Here is a 16,023-nt window from a genome sequence, read left to right as displayed (position 1 = left end):
GTGCCATGGATACATGTGGAAATTAGAGGACAACTCGGGAGAGTTGGTGTTCTCCTTCTACTGTGGGAGTCGTGGTGATTGAGCTTTTACCCACTAAGCCATCCCACTGTCTCATGGGCCTTTCTCTTGACAATGGTGGACATCTGTCACAGGGCAGCCCTGGCCATTCCCAAAGGCACCAGTGTTCAGCTGCTCTTTTCTAGACAGGGAGACAGCCAGTCTTCTGTGTCACCTGTGTGAATCCCAAGTGGGCCAAAAGGCACGTGTGAGCTTCTAACCAGATTGTCTGTTCATGGTTCCACTCTGTTCATCCCCTGTGAGTGACTGCCTTAGAAGAAGGGACCACAGCCTGGGGCAGCACAGGAGTCTGCCTACTCTCTGCCTCCCTAGGTTACCAGGCTAGCCCTTGCAAGAAAATGAAACTCCATCCATTCTCTAGCCCAGCTTCTAGTTTTCTCACTCTGCTTTCTGCATGTAGTTGAAGATGTGACCCTTTACCTTCTCGCTCTGACTACCTGCTGTCATAGCTCCCAGCGGTTTTCAATTCTCCCTCTGGAACAACAAAGCAAATAAACTCTTCAGTAAGCCACTCACTTACAAATAAGTAAATAAATAAACGAATAGCAAATGAAAGTGAACATACATATAAATGAAATAGCGAGATACCACTCCCCCAAGCTCTTTCTTCTATGATAGAATTTGGAAGCTAAGAAATGGCTACAATAGTTTGATTATCCAGCCAGGTTGCAGGCACTGGAAGCCACATTCATTCAGTGTGAAAAGCAGGGGCTGTATCTCAGGGCTACAGCACTTGCCTACGGTGCACAAGGACCTGAGCTCCACCCTATGGTTGGAGAGAAGAAGAAAAAAAAAAGAGTGAATGAAGTCTGATAAGGAGTGAGCTAAACTGTTCCCAACGCTTTGAGATACATAGTTTATAAAAGACGTCATTTATCAGTCCATTATAAAATGATAGATAGAGTCACCAAGGGTACTGGCTCACCCAGAGCCAGGAGCTGAAGGAAGCCCCCTGCTCTGAAAGGAATAGATAGCAACTTAACAGCGCCCCCTCTGTATGCTGTGTGCCATTGGGCAAACTCGCCTCAGACTGAATGAGTTTGAGATGCTACTTTGTATCTGACACAAAGGACCTTGTAAGTTGGGTGTCTCACTTCCTCTCTCCTGTGAGATCTTCGCTACTTAGCTCCACAGATATCTAAGTCTGCTTCAGAGCAGGTGGAGGGCTTTGAACTTAAACTTGAGGTCTCATAGAGTCTTTTCACCTGGGCTATCAAGTCAAGGCATCCAGTTTCCAATAAAGATGGGCTGTGACTCCTCTGAGGAGATTAAGTAGCCATTTGTCAGCCTTGAAGAAACCAACCTTTCAGCTCAGGAGAGAAAGGCCACATACCCTGCAGGCCTAAAAGGGCTTATTTTTAGAAAACAACAAATGGTGGTTTGTTTTTAGAGCTGTACCACATCAATAGCAGAGAGCCTGAGTAGTTGGGGACTAAGGAAGCTAGAAAGTACTAGAAAATTTGTTGAGGCAATGTTTAGGCCAAAAGACTGCTGAACCAGGTCTTGAAGAAGATACAGTCTGGGGCTGGAGAGATAGTTCAGCAGTTAAGCGCACTTTGGCTGCTTTTCCAGAGAACCTGGGTTCAATTTCCAGCACTCACATAACAGCTCACTAACATCTCTAATCCCAGTCCCGAAGGATCCAGAGCCCTCTTCCTACCTCTCGGGCACTAGGATGCACATGGTGGACAGGTGTACCTGCAGAGAATGCCCCTTACATGTACAACGAATGAACAAAAGGAAGAGCGTAAGTATGTAGTGGCTAACTGGTTCTTGCACCTATCTATCTAGAGTCAAGTGTCCAAAAGTATAGCGTCCACCGATACTCAAATAGCCCTTCTAGAGACCACCAGTGCAATCCCAGCTGTGACACTAAAAGACAGTCACCAACGGTGGGATCTTCTCCCGTCACACCTTGCATATTTTTTTTTTTTGGTTCTTTTTTTCGGAGCTGGGGACCGAACCCAGGGCCTCGCGCTTCCTAGGTAAGCGCTCTACCACTGAGCTAAATCCCCAACCCCCACACCTTGCATATTTAAAGGTGCAAAATGAAAGGTCTATTTTGGGTCAAGGTTGTGGTTCAGTTGGTAGAGTTCATGCCTACCCTATATGGATTTACTACCCAGCACTGCATTAAAAACAGAAGTGTGTGTGTGTGTGTGTGTGTGTGTGTGTGTGTGTCTATAATCCCAGCAGCCAGGAAGTGAATTTAGGAACAACAGAAGTTAAAGCTCACCCTCAATGACCAAGTGAGTTTAAGGCCAACCTGGACTACAACAGACTTGCTTTTTTTTTTTTTTAATTATAAAAATCCATTTTGTGGAGCTGAGGTAATGGGTCAGCAGTTAAGAACTTACACTGTTCTGACAGAGGATCCAAGTTCAGTTCTTAAACAGCCAGATCAAGCGTTCATACCCACCTGGCACTCTGGCTCCAGGTGATCCAACACCCTTTCCTGGAGATGTGAGTGCAGGCTCCTGAACTCACGTGTGCAAAGTCCTACATACAGATACACGCACATACAGGTCATGAAAGCATTGCTTTAAAGGGTTAGGGGCTGGAGAGATGGCTCAGTGGTTCAAAGCCCTTGCCACTCTAGGATTCAGGTTGGCTTGCCGGTATCCAGTTACTTTCTGTAACTCCAGTTTCAGGCAATCTGATGGCCTCTTCTGGCCTCTGAGTACACCAGGCACACGCAGAGTATACCCCCACGCATTCAGAGAAACATGAAATAAAAATAAACACATCTTTTAAAAAATTAAGGTGCAATATTATTTTTTTTCAGGTTTCGCAGGTCTTGAAAGCTGAAGTTGTGTTCAACTGGCATTTCAAAGAAAAGCTAGAGTCTAAAAACTCAGGCATGTCCCAGAAGTCTCTGTGACAGGGACGGTGCTGGGGAAAGGAGGAGACTGAGAAGTATCTGCCATGGGAAGACAGCAGGAGAGGAGGGAAGGGGAGAATTCAGAACCGGGAATTGAGAAGCAGGGTCAGGCAGGGTTCCCAGGTAGTGAACCAGAAAGACAACAAAGTCCCCGTGTCCAGCAGAGAATCGGGGCTGTTGGCTCACAGAGGAGCCATCTGGAAGCTGTTTGCATAACTGCCTAAGAAGAGAAATCTTTATTTGATCATGAACATTTGGGGATGTGGCTCAGTTTGGAGAGAGCTTTTTTAGCACTCACTAGGCTCTGGGTTCAGGTCACGGCACCACAGAAATAGAGTTAAAGGATGTCTGTACTCTTAGCTGCTGGGTTGTAAAGACAGGAGGATCAGGGGTTCAAGGTGTTCCTTGGGCTGCCCAGCAATTTCACAGCCTGCCCCAGATACCCAAGACCCTGCCCTAAAGAGAAAAGTAACCCCAAAGGTTCAAATTAAAACTAAATATCATCACATAAACAAACAATAAACAATAAATCTACAAAATGATTTTGTTCATCCCGATGGCTCCCCACATGGAAAGCCCCAACCCTAGCTGACTCCTTTAGCTATGAACTCTTTCCCAACCCACAGCACAAGGACAAGTCTTGGCAGAGCTCAGATTTGAAACTTTGTTCACTGACCACAGAGCCCATACCATCGGCCACTACTCTTCACTAAGCTGGCGTGCAGGGCAGGAGCCTGGGTGCCAAGAATTAGGGCTGCAGCTTCTGCTGTGGAGGGAGCTTACATCCATCTGCTATGCTTTCTGGCCTCAGAGAACTTAACAGGAAGAGTCCCTGGTCTCCAACCAGAGCTGGGAGAAAGGTGTAGTCAGAGGTCTCTGAGGGGCTCCAGAGGGCTCAGTATCTTAATTACTGTTTTACTGCTGTGAAGAGAGCACGCCCATAGCAACTTATAAAAGAAGGCATTTGGTTGAGGGCTGGCTCGCAGTTTCAGAGGGTGAGTCGTGAAGGTTATGGTGGGGGAGCAAGGCAGCAGGCAGGCAGGCATGGTGCTTGAGGAATATCTGAGAGCTTACATCTGATCCACAAGTTTGAGGAAGAGAGACAGCAAGACTGGTACACGTTTTTTAATCCCAACACCCGGGAGGCAGAGGCAAGCCCGGTCTACCGGGTGACTTCTAGGACAGCTAAGATGGGACAGAGAAACCCTGTCTTGGAAACAAATAACAAAAAAAACAAGACAAGCCTCAAAACCCACCTCCCCCAAGGCCATACCTCCTAGTTCTTCCCACATGGCTCCACCAACTGCAAACCAAACATAAGTGTATGAGCCTGTGAGGCCATTCTCATTCAGACAGCACACCTCTCTTTACCAAAAGTCTCTCGGGGCAGCCTCAGGGCTTCCCTTGGATCCTGATATTTCCCACCTCCAGAATCAAATCCTGCTCTCCCCTAGAATTAGATTTTACCATTCTGAATACCTGCAAATTTCCACACCTGAGAGTCCTGTGAATTAGAATCAAACTGTTTGCCACCCTCAAATTCATCCTCAGGCATTCTTTTACCAAGAAGAAAATACAATCCCATGCAATCCAATGGATAGCACATGCGGAAATTAACAAAAACGCACTCTTCCTTAAACTTTATGCGCGGGTATATACCCATGAGAGCAGGTGGCTGCAGAGGGTAGAGGTGTCAGATATCCCTGGAACTGGGGTTACCGGTGGTTTGTAAGCCAACTGATATGGGTGCTGGGAATCGAACCCTGGCCATCTCCAAGAACTGTGTGTACTCTCAATTGCTGAACCATCTCTCTGCCCCCCACCCCCCGGGGATATTTCCAATGTAGGGTTAATAGCATTAATTATATCGCCATGCAACCAGCATCATTATCCATCATCTGAGCTCTACTCATCATGCAGAATGGAACTCTAACCCACTAACAGTAACTTTGCTCCCCCTTGTAGCCTGAGGCAACCACCCCACACCCCACCCCTTCCCTCCTCTCCCACCCTCTCCCCTACTCCCCCAACTCCCATTCTGTCTTTCTATACACAACAACTCTAGTAGCCTCAGGTAAACAGAATCCATAAAGGGTTTGCCCATCCTTGGCTGTGTCGTTTCTCAGTTCACCCTGTTACAATGCAGGTTGGACTTTCTTTCCTTCCTTAGGGATGAACAATAGGCTCGGTGCTACTGATGATAGCCACATGGTGTAGGACTGCATTAATGGTGCAGCGACTGGTTCAGGCAGGATGCAGCCCTTGGAGATGGCTTTCAGGCCGGTCCTGCACACTCAGCAGGGACATGATGCTGTAATGAACCCCCAGTGGGGCTCTCCATGGGTGGAAATCTTAATCTCTGTCTCACAGATGTTTACAGTGACCACGAATTTAAAAACATACATGAAGGCAGCGTCTGTATAACATAAAATTATCCATCCAAACCCTTAGACGTGCATTCAGCCCGTCCACACTGAGGACCCAGAGCTACGGTCCACAGCTCTTCATCTCCCTAGACCTGTGGCAGTTGCATACACTACCTTTCTCCTTCGGGTCACTAAACATCTGATGAGAAGCAAATTAGGGATTATTTTAGCACACAGTTTCTCAGAAGAGAGAGCAGGCCGCTCTTGCCTGTGTTGCAGTCTGCCCTGACGAGCCCGTGGCCTGGCAGCTTGCGCTCACAGCTTTGGGATTCAGTAAGCAGATAGTTTGGGGGAATCTGAGCCTACCTCTAACTCTCAAGTCCTCGTCCAGTTTCTGCTGGGGAGACAACCCCCCATCTGAAAGGTTTCATCGCATCCCTAAACAGCACCACCCAAGCTGGAAACTGAGCGTCCAAACACATGAGTTTGTGGGAGACATTTACACTCAAACCACAGCAAGCGTTAAGTAATAACGCCATACCCCTTTATCCCCAGTCCCTAGTCAATACTTTCTATGTCTATAAATTTGAGATAATACTTTATGAGCCTCATTTAAATGGTTGTCCTTTTGCAAGTAGTCCCTCTCCCACCAAGTGCAATGTCTTCAGGAGCTATCCATTCTGTAGCCTACGTCAGAATTTCATTCTTTTGCAAGGTGGACAACAGCCGTTGCACACACACATGGTCTGAGAAACATCCCACGCATCTGTTACCCCACCATGTTTCCCACCCATCCCTCACTGGCAAATTGGGTTGTTTCTACATTTTGACCACTGGGACTATCCTGCTATAAAACTGGGTGTACAAAAAAATGTAAATTATAAGTGGTTGTTCTCAGCGTAAGACTTTAAACTACACAGAACGAAGTCAATCAAAGCCCAACAAAAGCAATTCAGAAGCAAACACGTGATCTCTGGTTGGGTAAAGAGTACAGAGCAGAAGGTTTCACATTTTCCCAGGTCCCATTTGCTCTTTGTGTCTTGATAATTCTTCACGGTGGCCCTGGTCAAACACACAGACACCCAATGACAAACTGAACTTTTCCTGTTTAGGAAAAAGATCCAAAGAGCTTAGTGAGTATTTGCGTTATAATAATTAAGTAGCAATCTGAAAAAAGTTACCACAAAGTAAATTGAAAGGAGAGATATTTTTATTTTATTCTTAAGTAACCATGGTTATTTACGCATGGCGTGTGTGTGCCTGTTGGGTTCGTCACGGTCCTACGGGGCAATACTATTTCCTGTCCCATGTTGACTTCTGTCTGCCCCTCCCTTCCTTTTGAATCACAATCACCGCTGAATCCCAGGTTTTTGAGTTGTGGCATTGCTGACCGGGAAGTAGTACAAGGTGTTGAAACAGAGCCAGCTTGGACCAGCAGTGTATGTGGGACAAAGAGACGTCAATAGCTATCGTGTCTCTTCTGATATGCACAAATATTTTAAGACACTCTACGTGCCCCCCCCCTCCGTGCTCAGGGTGAGAAGTAGAAATCAAAATTATTCGAATGTTAGCAAGGCCTTATCCTCCCCCTAAGATGCCATGTGAGCCTTCTCATGGCTGCTTCTCTCACCAACCTGTGTCAATAAGTGAGCTCTCAGCTTACATGCACCCCTGTCATGGGCTACCTGATTGGTGTTCCCCTGTGTAGGAGGCCCTGAAAGAATCTATGTAATGGTGGTTGGACTTTTAGTCCCCAAAACAGTTAGCTAAAGAAACCTCTGTATAGGTTATTCAGCCCCAAGTATTTTGTTACAGCAACATAAAACACACATTGGCCTGTGGTGTGCTGCCCCACTCTGTCATGCTCCACCTCAATGTCTTGTTCTCTGGGTTGCCATGGCCCTTTTCCCTAACCTACTTGTGGAGTCTGATAGCTGCTGGTCCTAGTTTCTTTGACTACGTTCTCTGTCTATAGAGTACTCATGGTGACCGGCCTACCAGCTCTATCACTCTTCCTGCATTTGCCCGACCCCCTGGAAGCACAGTTACGGTTGGACTTAGAAGTCCGGGGTTTCCAAACTTGATGCTATTAAAATATCAGTGCACAAAAGGGAAGCAGAACAGTAAAGACCGAAGTAAACACAGAGGATGATGTAAATACACGGGATCATAGTAATTTAGATAAATAAGCCAGGAGCATTGAAGGAAGCCAAACGAGAGATGCTGGCAGTGTTGAAGCTGGGGCCAAGCTACTCCTAGAGCTCCACAAGTCCAGGCTGCTCCTCTACAAGTGAGAGACATTACCACACCCTAAAAGGAAGAACTTCAAGGTTAAAATGCAAAGAGGTATGCGACCTGGTGGGAGGAATTTATGACTGCATCGTGCAGGTGTCCACAGAAACTTCTTTGGGTTTTGAGCGCTGTCCTTATCATCTATCAAACACCTGGAATGTCCTCCAGGTCTTCTCTCTTCTCAAATATGGCAAGGTTCCTGTCTTAGTCAGGGTCTTATTGCTGTGAACAGACACCAGGACCAATGCAAGTCTTATAAAGGACAACATTTCATTGGGGCTGACTTACAGGGTCAGAGATTCAGTCCATTATCATCAAGGCGGGAACATGGCAGCATCCAGGCAGGCCTGGTGCAGGAGGAGCTGAGTTCTACATCTTCATCCGAAGGAAGCCAGGAACAGGCTGGCATCCTCAGGCAGCTAGGAGGAGGGTCTCTAAGCCCACCCCACCGTGACACACATTCTCCAACAAGGCCCCACCTTCTAATAGTGCCACTCCCTGGGCCAAGCATATGCAAACTATCACAGTTTGCATCTTTGAAAGGGCTGAATAATATCCCATTGAATATGCCTGTCATTGTCTTTATACAATCATCCGGCCATTGACTTCTGAAGGCCTAGGTGTAAATGATGTTATTGTCACGAACCCAGGAGTACAGATATAGCCTCACGATCCTGATTTCTGTTCTTGAGTAATAAGCCGGCCACCAAAGGACAGCTACTGAATTGCCATTGTACCTACATGCAGTATTTAGAATGCTACAGCTCACAAAACCAAGAATAAGTCCATGCTTGATATAGTGACCCACGCTAGCAATCCCAGCACTCAGGAGTTGAAGCTGGAGAATTGCCATGGATTTGAGGCCAGCCTGTGATGCACACTGGGTTTCAGGCAAGGATGAGATGCTTGGGGAGACTGTCCTGCAGACAGAGGAAGAAATGGGAGCTTGTTTTGCGGTTGCTATAAAGTTGGGGTTATGAAAGTTAGTTCTAAAACTCCCGCAGCCCTCACCACACTCCAGGGGCACAGGGAAACTGAGAGGTGATGGTGACAGACATGTCTTACCTTGGTGGGGCCGATGGTTTAATGCTCAAACTCACAAATGTGTACGAGGCCACTATGTGCAATTTACTACGTATTGATTATACTTTAACAAATGATTCTGGGGCTGGAGTGATGATTCAGTGGTTAAGAGCACTGACTGCTCTTCCAGAGGTCCTGAGTTCAATTCCCAGCAACCACATGGTGGCTCACAACCATCTGTAATGAGATTTGATGCCCTCTTCTGGTGTGTCTGAAGACAGCTACAGTGTATTCAGATATAATACATAAATCTTTTAAAACAAATGATTCCTACGAGTTGTCCTCTGGTTTCCACGTGCAAGCCATGACATGCATATCTCCCTACAAATACATACAATAGATAAATAAATACAAGCTATAAAAAGAGAGACCATGGTCTTCTACTGGGATGCCACTGTTCCTAGGTCTACCAAACCAAAAGATAACGTGCAATGGTCATAGACCTAGGCAGAAGGCATAGCTGTGTTTGTTTCTGTCTATTCAGCTCTAGCTATTTTCAGGTGAACACAGGGCCACCATACTGAATCTCTCCTGTAATTCAGTACTAAAGGGTTAATTCCAACCTTGCCCTCTGGCTCAGGTGTGTCTACCCAAGTGAGGAGTAGGGCTCTCTCCACCCTCCAGTTGTTGACTTAGTTTGTCGATCTCAGGATACATGGCATGTTTCCAAGTCATGAACCCACATTTCCATGACGTCATGTCTATATTCTGTTCTTTTGAACTATTTATCTTTTCTTTTACCATGACATTCTAGCTGCATGGTTCCAAGGCATGTATGTCCTCTTGCACGAGAAGGCGAAGATGTCTTTAACTCTTTTGAAGTTGACTTGGGCCATTGATAAACCTTTACTTTCCCAGATAAGTTAAATCAATGTCTTTTGTTTCTTTACTTTGATATCGATATGGCTACGTTTAGGTATATGATATGGCTGCATTCAGAAAGAATTTACAGGTTTGTAATGTGGAGACGTTTTCCGTGAATGCGGTATGTCTTTCTAATCAGGGTTTCTTGTACAATTTTCTCTTTATAAGTGGCGCGTAGCGTTCTTAAGTTTTAAGTTTATAAGTCGTGGCTTTCATCTTTTGTAAGTGAGTCTTGGTTTCTATCATGCTTTTATAGTGTATTTATTTTTGGAAACCTTATTTATTTTTATCTGAGGCTGGTGTTCCAGGAGGTTGGGATGCAACTCACCTAGATGCTGAGAACTGAACTTAGGTCCTCTGGACTGTAGTCTAGAGCAGTGGTTTTCGAACCCTAATGCCCCACCCTTCAATACACTTCCTCATGTTGCACTGACACCCAACTCTACAATTATTTTTGTTGTTACTTCATAACTGTAATTTTGCTACTGTTATGAATTATATATGCAGGCTATCTGGTATGGGAACCCCCCCAGAAAGAGTCATTTGACCCCCAAAAGGGTCTTTCTTGACCCACAGGTTGAGAACTACTGATATAAAGGCATCACTACTAACTTTGGAAACTTGACCTAATATGCGACAACTTCGATGAACTCTCAGCTTGTGTGGGGACAGGAGATGGTTCTGTGTCTTGGTTCTCTCGAGTGTCTCTCTTGGCTTCTCTCGTTAGCTAGGATGGCTGGCGAAAGGCAGTAGCGTGGGCCGTATACAGCAGTGTCTTTTCTATTCTTTCCAATCCTAACTCAAGTGCTTCTCAGGAGTTTCTGTTACTCGTGACAGTTGCTTGAACTTGGGGACACAGAATCACATCGGAGCAGAGGAAGCTCCTCTAACCATTGTCCTGTGTGGGTTCTGAAAACAACCATAAGCAGTTTTTTCAAATGCTCATCTTCGTAGCCTCTCAGTTGTTTGTCTTCAGTTCACTAATGTGGTGAATTATATAAACAAGATATTAAATCATTCTTCTGTTTCTAAAGTGCAGTCTTGGACTCGGTTAGCTAATGTTTTATTTATACAAATTTATGTCCATCGTTGAAGCAAGAACATCTTTTTTTCTACCTTGAATTTCCTTTAGATGATTTTTAAAAATATATATAATGCTTTGATTAATTCTTTGAGAACTTCATAAATGCTTACATTGTATTTTGATCATTTACCACCCACCCCTCCCCTAACTCCTCCGAGATCCACCCCTGCCCTGTAACCCCTCCTGACTTCGTGTTCTTATTTGGTTGTTTTGAGGTAGAGTCTCATTATGTAATCCTGGCTAGTCTAGAACTCACTGTGCAGACCAGGATGGGCTTGAATTCACAGATACCTGCTTGCATCTGCATCCCAAGTGCTGGGATTAAAGCATATGCCATTCGTTGCCCTACCTGCTCTTGTGCCCCCCCCCTCCACCTTTCCCTCCCTCATTCCTACCTCCAATCCGTGCTGCCCAGATGAGCATGTGTGAAGTGGGCTATTCACCAGAGTGTGTAGTGGGTGGGGCTATTCACCAGAGTGTGTAGTGGGTGGGGGCTATTCACCAGAGTGTGTAGTGGGTGGGACCTATTCACCAGAGTGTGTAGTGGGTGGGGGCTATTCACTAGAGTGTGGCTGAGCTACCAAGGACCACACCTTTAACAAAAACTGACTCTTTTTCTCCAAATGTCAATAGTTTCTCAGGGGTGTGTGTGTGTGTGTGTGTGTGTGTGTGTGTGTGTGTGTGTGAGTGTGTGTGTGTGTGTGCACGCATGCACATATGCATGCGAGTGTGTGTTGTGGGTGTCATGAATCCTGTTCCATGTAGGAATGCTAACTGGTGATCTTGGGCAGCTAACCACAGCTGCTGAGAGATCCTCAGTGCAGAGATTCCTTCAGGTCCAGGAGATACGGTTTCACCTTGGTCCTCACCAACCTCTGGCTCCTGCAGTCTTTCCAACCCCTCTTCCTTCATGGTCTTAGGGGAAGATAATTAGTGCAGTTATCCCACTTACAGTGGAGCACCCCACTTCTTATCTGCACTTCAAACAATTGTGAACTTCCGCATTCGCAGTTGCCGGCTGCACAAAGACGCCTCTCTGATCAGGTCTGAGATCTGCGCCACAATGTAGAGATATAAATCTAGAGGGAGTTTTGATACCAAATCCTTTTAGCGGAATGGAATGTTCACCCCAAGGAGCCTAAAAGCTCTCTAGCCTTGAGGTCTTAATTCGATTTTAGTCAAGTTCTAGTTTGAAGCATGAGTTTCCTCTAACAGAGCAGACCTTAAATGGGATCCAAAAGTGATTGGTTATCCTCATAACCTGTGTGTCATTATTACCCACGGCAACACTGGTCATTGCTGCAGCTCATGGGGTTGACTGATGGGAAAAACCATTGGTGACTTTTCTCTCTAAGCAGCTAGCTTTGTAGGGTTTTTTTTCCAGTGCTGTGGATTAAGTCCAGGTCCTAACCCTTGACGAATAAATGCTCTACAACTGACTTACATCCCCGACCATTGGTGTAGCATTTAGGGTTGTGATGCTTTGCCTGCTTTCATGGAAGAAGCTGAGGGAACTAGGGACTGTGAATTTCGTTAAAGATTGTTAGAAATTTGAAACATCATCAGTGTCTTGGGGAAGGTTTATTTTATAATTTTAATGTCTGTGAATGTTTCCAGTTGTTCTGGGTTCTTTTTAATGCCCACTTTGGGATTTTTGTCCCTTCTAATAGCGTGTGCATTTCTTTCAGCTTTAATATTTTTGAGTAATCATTTGCCATTTTAAGGCCTATATAGGGTTTGGAGAGGTGGCTCAGTGGTTTTAACCACTATTAAGGACTGACTGCTCTGGCAGAGGACCGGGGTTCAAGTCCCAGCACCCACATGGCATCTCACAGCTGTCTGTAACCCCAGGTCCAGGGGATTCCATGCCGTCTTCTAGCTCCTGCAGGCACTAGGCTTGCTCATGTTGCACAGACACACGCAGACGAAACAGCCACACCCATAGGACAAAATAGTGGTTTTAAATACCGATGTTGTTCGTGTGCTAATTTCCTCATTCAGTCCTGCAGTTTTTGTAGTCTCTCTCATTTTATTCTCCTAATTAATCATGTCACAGGTTTGCATATTCAACCGGCCTCCTTGTAAGCCTGTGAATATTTTTAAGATGTTTGTCCCCTCCCCACTTTATACGTCTCCTTTTCGTTTACCCATTCCACAGTCTTATGATTTGACCCTTTGTCACAGTGCGCTCATTTCCAGTCTTCCCTGACTTTCAAGGTGTGTTTCAAGGCAGAAAGCATTCCTGCGTGCACTCTGCTCAGTGGATGTCACTAAGGTTCATTCACTGTATTCCAACTCACACGGTTTTCATTATGTTTCCCAAAGATGACGTGGTAGAAATTGTATCCCTCACCCAAGACTAATGGGATTTAAAAAAAAAACTCTTATTATCAAGGACTAACTTTTATTGGATGATGGTTAGAGAACATGGCCTGTTATGATGTGGGTATCCTGGAATTTATGAAGCCTCCTCTGTGGCCTAAAATGGTCAGCTTTTTACGACCATTCCTTGTTCACTTAAAAACAACATGTATTCTCTGTGGGTAAAAAAACCCAAAACTTTTACAATCTATTAATTTAAAAACTGTTATTTATGTTCCTTGCGTTTTTAAGATTTCTATCTAATAATTAAGATGTCAGCACGGTTTGTGTAATAGCTTTGAAATGTATCCGCTCTTTTAATCTCTAAGCTCACTGCAGCCTTTGCTATGCTTTGGCGTTCAAAGACTCTGTCCATGAACTCAACGGCCTAGCGTTTCTGAGCATCCCTGTCTAAGACAATGGCCATTGACAGGATATGTGTTAGCTAAGGGCGTAGCCTTCAGAAACGTGGATGTAGTAGGATACTTGTGTACTTTCTGAATGGATTTTAAAATCTGTCTTTGAAAAGTCTCAAGATCATAAAAATGTAATGCGTGGACAGAACTCAGGTAGATGGATGTCAATGTTCTAAGTTGTTTTTCTTCATTGCCCATGACCAGGCTCCTCATTCTCACCTACGCCTTCCCTAATGACGCAGCGACTAAAACACACTTGAAATTCACTGGGGTAGTGTGCTCCAAATGTTCTTTTAAAGTATAAAAGTAATCGTGAATAGGCTTCAAAGGGTACTGTGCTCCTATACCTGATGGTGAACATGCCAAATGACCCTATGTTCTGATAATTGTCCCAGAGAACTTTTATGAGGGAAGAGGTTTTGGATGGGGGCCGAGGAAGAAGGGGTGTGGGGAGGACAATGCAGGCTCAGCACTGGAAGGGAGGTGGAAGCAGGAATCATCCAGGCACAGTATCTCCACAGGAAGATCAGTTCTGGGAAAGCTGAGTCAGCTCGACTCAGATAAACAGGGCATCTGGAAGATGCTCTGTCTGGGCAGAGATGGGTGGGTACTAGAGTCCTGGTAAGCTTTCACTGTCAGGTTGGCACAGCCTAGAGTCACCGAGAAGACAACCTCAGTTGCCTTGGTAAGAATGGCCTGTGGGCAGGTTTGTGGGGAATTGTCTTAGTGTTAATTGATGTAGGATGCCCCAGCATCCTCAAGGAAGGTGGCCCTGGGCTCTATAGAGATGCTAAGTAAGCATGAGTCTGTGATAAAGCCAGCAGGCAACATTCTTCTACAGCTTGGGCTTCAAGTTCTAGTTTGGGTTCTTGCCTTCGCTCTCCTCAGTAATGGACTGCGGAACTGTAAGTGTAAGGCAAACAAACCCTTTCTTCTCCTAAGGTGCTTTGGTTCAGAATGTTTTATCACAGCAACAAGAACAAGTAGACAGCAGACTTGGGGGCAATCTAAGATCACAAACTTCACCTACACAACAAGTATTTTAAAACCAAGACTAGCTTCACGTAGCTATTTTATTCTACATTGAATAGTAGGAATATTTTCTATTCTTCCTCAATTTTCTTCCTCAGAGAAGGAAAAAAAATCAACAAACTCATTGTTTCTGCTTTTTCTCTTTTTTACTACCATTTCAGTAAGATATCGGTGATGAAATAATCTGGAGTTTATAACCATGATGCAGTCATTGCCCAAATATTTTATTTAATTACCATGTGGCCTTTTAACTTCTCACCTTGGATTCTCGGTGTAAACTGTCTTCACTGAACTTGTCAGATGTGTTACATCCTTAGTGACCCTTGAGTGGGGTGAGTGAGCTGTGTTATGCTTTCTTGAATGTTTTATTGTTGATTATAAAAAGCAACGCCCATGGCTGCTATTGGTGGATGTTGGCCTTTTGTAAACTTGAACTGAGTATCCAGATGCTTGCTTCCCATTTCTGTCCGAGGTGTACTGTGTTCTGCACTAGAGCTTGAGGTTACTGCCTTCGAAATAACACAGTGTTCCATTTGCTCATGGTGCAGGAAATTCAATTGTCCTGATCTCAGTAGATATTGCACTAAGACACTTATCAACTGAAGAAGTTAGAACTGGAATCAAAATGAAGAAAGGCATTGTAAGACTCAAAGTGGGCCTTAGCTACCGGGAGACCCCCAAGTGAGACTCGAAAATGGAGTTCGATGCAATACCAAGAGGTTTATTGTTCCAGCACCCTGGGGTCGTCCTGCACCCAGAGTAGAGACGGCCCCTTCTCTCTCTTTCATAAGCTTTTTATACATTTTTTGAGGACAGATTATAGCAACAGCAACTTGTCACATAATGATTGGTGGTCCTGGTAACCTTTACATTAATTGGCTGGGCAGGGAGGAACTCATGGACCTTCCCTAAGGCCTGGTGGGAAGTTCCAAGTCTGGGCTTTCTCGCGTTCCCTCCTTTTTCTTGTGAGTATGAAATCTTGGAGTGATTAACCACATTCTGTTGACACATGGGTAGAATCATTGAGAGGTATATCTTCATACTGTTGTCTAAGTATCATCAGCTGTACTGTATTAATTTGTTCTCCAATAAAAGTAACTAAGCAATTTAAAATGCAGGGTCTAAAGGTTAGCAGCAAAAGTAGGATAGTCAAGGGTCCAGCTAGGGTCCACACCATGGTAGTTAACCATGGGGAAGAATTAAGCCAGAATTCAAACCATCCCTGGCTCTGTTCTCTTTTTCTCTTTCTTTGGGCCAGCTCCCCTCATACATTAGTCATTGAGTCTTTAACTACACCTGAGTGGTCTATGTAGAAACAGCATACCTCATTGAGTGCAGCACGTAAACCTCCCTGTTGAAGGAACAATAAGTCTAACCTCTTATGGTTCTTGTCTTACTCAGGGTTTCTATTCCTGCACAAACATCATGGCCAAGCAGCAAGCTGGGGAGGAAAGGGTTTATCCAGCTTACACTTCCACATTGCTGTTCATCACCAAAGGAAGTCAGGACTGGAACTCCAGCAGGTCAGGAAGCAGGAGCTGATGCAGAGGCCATGGAGGGATGTTT

Source organism: Rattus norvegicus, chromosome 11 (assembly GCF_036323735.1).
Source record: "Rattus norvegicus strain BN/NHsdMcwi chromosome 11, GRCr8, whole genome shotgun sequence".
NCBI classification, from domain to species: domain Eukaryota; kingdom Metazoa; phylum Chordata; class Mammalia; order Rodentia; family Muridae; genus Rattus; species Rattus norvegicus.
This window is presented reverse-complemented; position numbering follows the sequence as displayed.